Source organism: Trachurus japonicus, chromosome 18, assembly GCF_045865225.1.
Source record: "Trachurus japonicus isolate A0001 chromosome 18, Traja_1.0".
In the NCBI taxonomy this organism is placed as follows: Eukaryota; Metazoa; Chordata; class Actinopteri; order Carangiformes; family Carangidae; genus Trachurus; species Trachurus japonicus.
Window position 1 is genome coordinate 17157735 of NC_140924.1, and position 7023 is coordinate 17164757.

The 7023-nt window shown below is 41.2% G+C and overlaps 1 long non-coding RNA gene across 1 annotated transcript; it reads left to right on the forward strand.

The window, feature by feature from the left end:
- The first annotated feature begins 740 nt into the window (after positions 1-740).
- Positions 741-4733, forward strand: LOC146969013 (uncharacterized). The gene is made up of 5 exons (XR_015034175.1): positions 741-815; positions 2058-2112; positions 2518-2602; positions 2865-2955; positions 4669-4733. It is a non-coding gene; the product is annotated as an uncharacterized LOC146969013 (long non-coding RNA).
- The last annotated feature ends 2290 nt before the right edge of the window (positions 4734-7023 follow it).

Below are 7023 nucleotides of genomic sequence, written 5' to 3' on the forward strand. Positions count from 1 at the left end.
AGTTAAAGCTGCATATTTCATTAAAAGTTTAATGAACTATCATCTTAATTGTCTTTATTTTTAGTTAGCATATACCTTAAACACTTCAAGCTGAAAGCTAATGATGGTATATAAGAGCAGCTGCATGCTGGTGCGATAAGCTGTATGTTTTACATTCAATTTACGTATGATCCGATTAGTCGACTAATCGAAAAAAATAGTCGGTGACTAGTCGACTATCAAAATAATCGTTTGTGGCAGCCCTACTTTGTAGTGACAGTCTGCCTGGACAAACATGATGCTGGTAATAAGTTACACATTTGTGAACACAACTAGCGTTTACCAAATCAAAAACGCGTATTTATTCACTTCTACCATAAATGAGGACATTTCTCACAGACTTAGAGAAGAAAATGTTCAAATGAGGTGCAGTTAAAGAGCTGATAATAACAAAAGACGTAACGTTAGCATCTGCTGTTCATTAGCTACAACCGCTAGCTAGTTTACCTGTTAACAATTAGCATTGCTAGCGTTGATTATCTTCCGGAGCTAACCGTTAGCTACCCCACACAGCAGGAGACTCCGACGCGGATCCGCATTCAAGTCACCAAACCCGCGTGACTGTCACATTCGTTTGGCCGCCGCCTAGAGGATCAGCCCCGCCTCCAGGCAGAGCCGTTATTCTACCGTCAAACAGCGGATCCCGAACGGACCCGTGTCGGACGTGTGGACACGGACGCGCCTTTACTGTAACGGTCAAACACAGTAGTCCACACCGAGCCGAGACTAGAGGAGTCATCTTTCTTTGCTGGGACACGGTTGTGCTGAAGCCTCTAGTAAGTTTATTGATTTATTGATGTATTGCGACATTCACAGTAAACATTGGCCTTTGTGTTTTTAATCGTCATGTATATTAATGCTTGTAATGACGTTGTTTGATATTAGCACTGTTAGAACTTTTGTAGTTTTGTGCAACAGGCTAGGTTAGCTTCTAGCTGAGATGTGATGATGCACGTCTGTAGCTATTTTGTTTTAAAATGGGATAGCAATTTCGGGAGAATATGTTGTGGTTGTGTGACTAAAAAAACACACATTGTTATTTGGTAACGTTATGGTTATCTGTTTTAATGTATCGCAGCTGTTATGCTGTGTAACGTTAGCCTATGCTAGCGGTAACTTATGTAACTTAGCTGCTATTTCTCCGACCTCGACCTCCCATTTCCTCGATTTAAGTAGGCTATGCCCGGTGTTCCGACTCCCAGTAATTACGAGTCGCCCTCTTCATACACATTACGGTGTTTTTTTTTTTTAAATAATTATTTTCTTTTCTTTAAAACTAACTAGCCGTTAGCGGCTAGTTAGCCGGCTAGTTAGCCGCTAACGGCTAGTTAGCCGCTCGGCTTTTATTTAAAAAATAAAAAACACCGTAATGTTTATGAAGAGGGCAACCAACTCCAACGTTACGGAGTTTAGAATGACTTTTTTAAGCCTCTCTTTGCTCCTCATGTCGTAATTCTCCGTGACTTTTCGCTAGCCGAGCGGCTAACGGCGCTGTTGTACTGTATATCAGCACGGGTGTGATTCGGTCGTAGGCACGAGGCCGCACACCCGTGCTGATATACAGTACAACAGCGCTCCCTCTGCCTTTATTCATCCCACGAAGGGGAAATTCACAAGTTACAGCAGCAGTAAACACACTCACACATGCCATGCACACTGGCAATATTAATGTTTAAGCTTGTCAGTGCTTTATGATGATTAATATATGCTGAGAAACAAGATAAAATTGTAAATCAAGCAGGAAAGACCAATAATTTGTGTTTAATGAATCAAATATAATCAGATATTGTTTTGGTCATAAATAGGCTATGTTTAATTCGCTGGGGAGGAGGGGCGGGCACACAGCTTTTCTTTTTTTTTAAACTTTTTTTTTTAAATAGTGAGGGCTGTCATTTTTGCTAAGCTTAAGTCAACTAAAGTTAGCTATTTTGTGTCTTCTATGTCCTGCCTTGAGTTTATGTTGTCTACACACCCACATACTTGACTTTTTCAACATTTTTTCTATTTTTACTGTGCAGATAATCCTCCAGCTATGCCAATATTTGACATGTCTCTGGGTGCTGCTGTGTAGTGGTGAGTATTAGCCTACTATTCAATTGCTTTTGTTGGTTTTCGGGATGCACATTTTGAATTTTTTTTCTGACTGATGATAACCAACGCTTGTTAACCGATATGATTACAATGCTCTCGGGGGCGATCACTTTTTCTCTTTTGCGCAGCTCTGTTGTAACAGGTGATGCAGATCGATGTCCCTGTAGGCTACATTTGTTGTCTGGCCTTCTTTTATGATATTATTCCTTTTTTAATATTGTGAGTAAAGATAATTACTGCAAGTCCTATTGCCTTTAAGATTCTAATGTTCATTTTTTTTGTTGAAACTATTTTGGAGAGATATGTCTAATAATCAGTCTTCATTACAACACAAAATAATATGGCACCACAAACTAAACCAATTTCCATTTGTCTTTCTTTCTCTAGTGAATGTGGCAGTGTAAAGGGTGTTCAGTTGCTGTGCAATATTTGACATGTCTCAGGGTGCTGTGTCAAAGGCTCTGCAGTAGTGGTGAGTATTACTAAATCAGTTGTTGTTTTCTGAGTTTATTGTTTTTTTTTCATTTATGTATATTATTTTTAAACAATTACTCAGTAATGAAAAAGAAATAGGGGGCATCATTGCACCAATGGATGAAGTAAATATATTCTCTGGGTTGGGGGTGTAACAACTGATTGTCTTCAAGACAAAAATGCCTTTTACCAGGACAAATGAGAATTTTCACAGACATGAACTCAAACAACACAACTTCTCCTCTGCTTTTCTGCCGTAGGATGATGACGTGGATCTGGGAAGAGAATGCGTCCTAAAGACCCTCTGCGTTTACCTGAATGAGGACCCGGAGAATCTATTGAGAGTATGTGGTAAGTATTACTTAGGTTTAGTATGTTGAGATGTTATCTTTCGTATTTTATATAAACTTTAAAACATCTACTCATTGTAATTACTTTACAGTCAGCTAAGTTGTAGGATAATATGGTAGTGCTCTTAATATCAAAGTGTGTGTTTATTTTTCATTAAAGGGATAGTTCGGGTCTTTTGATATCTATCTATACCCTTGTTTTAGCACAGAGCTAAAGGGAGAGCTTTATGAACCTGATGTGATGCTGAACCTCATCAGATGGAGTTCCATAGACTGTAGGAAAGAGGTTAGAGCAGAGAAGAGTGATCGTTGCAGCGCAGTCCATGGTGGAAGATCAGACCAACAAATATACAGACAGCGTGCATCACCTCCAAGGATGGTGCTGCTGGAAAAAAAAAAAAAGAACAGCACTCCTCTGCAGCCAGCTGACGTGTAGCTCACCTGCAGCTGTCAGAGGATCCTCGCTCTTTCTTTAGCCTGGCGTTTGGATGCACTTTGTTCAACATGTGAAGATCTAACCACCATCTGACCACCGGTCAGCTGAGCCAGCTAACAGAGTGGACGTGGCTGGCGTGTAGGCTCGCTATTTTATAACGGCAAGAAAAAATAATCGTCCTGATAGTGTGTACATTTGTCCGGCTGATCTTCCATCACGGACTGCGCTGCATTACTGATCATCACCCGGTCACCCTGTCTGTCACAGCTGCAGCTGTGGTCTAACTTCAGCTTGTTGCTTCCCTGTCCCCCCTCTCTGTGTCTGCCCGTTCTAACTCCATCTGACGAGGTTCAGCATCACATCAGGTTCATAAAGGTCTCCCCTTGGCTCTGTGCTAAAACAAGGGATGGCTTCATCACTTGTGTCATAATCAGATTACGTGAACTATCCGAGCAATAAACTCCATGAAACAGCTGATGGAAATGCGCACAGCCGTCTAGAGGCGGCAGCGCGCAGTGATACGGAGGGAGAGAAAATAGCAGCAAGCGATTGTGAGGTCAGACTTTTTTGTGGACAACGGTTTTGTGATGCAAATGTATCACTCTTTTGAACGCATATTGTTTTGAGAAGTAAAACGCTTTATTTTCGTGACCCCAGCCAACTAACCGGACTACATTCGTCAGCACCGCAAACTCTCAAAGTGTGAGAGAGAGAATTAAACATGACAACATAAAGCACTGACGAATAAGCCTAAACATTGATACAGGACTCTGTAACACAACTCATCACACATTCATGCTCTCCCTGTGTGATCATCTGAGAAGCAGACAGTCTGAGGTTGAAGTTTAGGTGACACTGTGACAGGTCTCTGTACGTCTTGACCACATGTCAGCTGTTCAGCTGTAGTAGAGGAGAACTCAGCTGTTTTTAGCTCCACCGCACGTAGCGTTTTTTTTTTTTTTTTAGGAGCTCCGGTATATTGCGGCTTTATGCGGGAGGACACGCGATAAACTACAGCTGATCCAATGTATTTATCTGAGCTTGGTCACCGTGAGAGGCGCTTTGAGCTGCGTTCATATTAAGTTACACCTGACGCAGGACAGGGCATTTTGACAGGTCTGCGCTCACATCAGCTGTGTTTATTTACCCTCACCCTGTCACATAAGCGATCAGCTGTTTTTTTTGTTTTTTTTAACGTTTGATGTCTTTTTTTCTTTTTGCTCGAAATTAAACATGGTATGACCTTGACTCCCTATATATCTGTCTGTTTGATTACAGGTGCTGTAAGAAAAAATACAGTGACAGGTCAGCCACAGATGACGAGGTGACCAAACACGCCATCCACCTTGTGGCAGATTGTGCAGCGAGGAGACGTGTCCCGCCTCCATCCACGCGAGAACCCCAGTAGCATGTACTTTAAAAGAATAAACAATATTTGTATTGAACTTCTTGTCGTTCACCAGTTATTCATTTTCTGATATTTTAGCTTCACATTTCATTGAAGTTGTAGCCTCATTTTGTACAGTTAATTGATGTCTTGACTTCAACCTTTTCTGTATATTGACAATAGTGTTGGGTTAAAAATGCAAGGCAATGCAGATTTAAGCTTGGTGTAGAAGTCTAGGCTAGGCATAGTTATAGTTTTAGTTTAAGCTATTTTATGGAGATTTTGAAAATGATGAACGGGTCCAAAACGGACCCGGGCCAGAGGTTTTTTTTGCGTCCGTTTCGGATCCGCGGCGGATTTGCGTGTCCCGAACGGACCCGGGCCAGAGGTAATTTATAAGTCCGTTGCGGGTCCCAAACGGATCCGGGCCAGAGGGTTATTATGAGTCTGTTGCGGATCCGCGGCGGATTTGCGGGCCCCGAACGGACCCGCCGTGGAGGTATGATTTAAATCGCGGATGCGGACCGGATGCAGCGCGGATCCAGGACGGGTCCGCGATCCGCCTTCGTTGCGGATCCGTCACGGAGAGCAAGTGGACTCCGATACGGGTCCGTTTCGCGGGTCCGTTCCGGAAGCCGCGCTACATCCGCGGCGGGTCCGCGGCGGACTCCTTTTGCTATGTGGGACAGGTCAACAATTTAAACACTGGTTGGAGAAGTTAGGTCGAAAAAATGAAAAACAACATAACGTGTGACCTACTTCATGAGTGCAGCAGTGATGAAGTCATCAACCACAACAGAGTTTGACTCACTCACCTCACGAAGTTGACAGCATCTCAGTGCGATTCGGTGCTCTTATTGTGAAAATCCCGGCGCGTTCACCGTCCCTAGCCCCTCCCCTCAGACACCCCCCCCTCCTCCACGCCAAAACCCTGACAGTAACTTGGCATTGAAAAAAAGAACATTGAAACCGAAAAAAAAAAAAATTGAAACTGAAAACCACAGTGTAAAAAAACACACACTGAAAAAAGATGGACATGAAGAAGAAATCTAAAGACTGACATTGAAAACTACATTATTCAATGCCAATACTTCTTTTTTCAGCGTCAATACAACTTTTATTACAATGCCAAATTTTATTTTCACTGCCAAAAATCGTTATTACAATGCCAAATTTTATTTTCACTGCCAAAACTCGTAATTACAATGCCAAATTCTGTTTTCAATGCAAACTGTCAGGGTTCTGTCTCCATAGTAATCTGCTTCATTCCCTGTAATGTCTGGCGAACCAGATCATTCAGGGAACGAATAACTGAGACAGAGCCTGACGCCAAACCTGCTGCAGCCATGCTCTAGAATACCTATGCTGTGCTTCAGTGCTTGCAATGCTTACAATCAATCTTGCTGCAACCATGCTAAGAATATGCTAACTATGCTGTGCTTCAGCTTGCAACGCTTATACTCAATAAATTATTTGTTCTCATTTCAGAGTTGTCTGACTGAAATAGCATTTATAGCACAACAGTTTTAAAACAGTCTCATGAAGCTCTCTGAAAGAGAAAACCTGCACCTACCTATGTTCATTTAAAATTCAATTTGGTTGAAGGTTAATAATTTCAGGAAAATCAGCATCAGGACATGGTTAATGAAGAGGAGACTCAGGAGACTTTTTACCCCAGATATAATTTGTCAATTTTAAATATTAAAGTGCTGTGTTTTCTGTCATTCATCATTACAGTACAGTTCACACATGACACACATACGTAGATATAAAGAATAATAGTTTATTATAATTTAAATCATCTTCCATATTTTGGATTGATTAGTGTACTTTGTGAATTGACAGCATAAACATGAGCAAAGTGGAATCAGACAGAAAGACAATGATATGTTTTACACATGCAGGAAACAAAGTTTTACATCTGCTTATCTTCATTTCGACCGATCAGTTGGCTCCTGGCACACCTACTGAAGCTTGACTTCCCGGAATAACAAAGAAGGTTTCTGTGTTGTCATTTACAGTAGTCTTATTTGATTTTGGTCATCATAATCTGTGAAAATGAAGACTTGCAGCAGCATTTACAGACACACATGCTAAAATGGGTAAGATTATCATAAACCTTAAAGTCACTGATAAATAGAAATGAAAAAAATCAATGTCTCTACAGTGAGAATAAAATATGAGTTTAACCTTTTCCTTTAATTTTAATTTAATTTACCAAAATAGTCATATTTGACAAGTTGTGA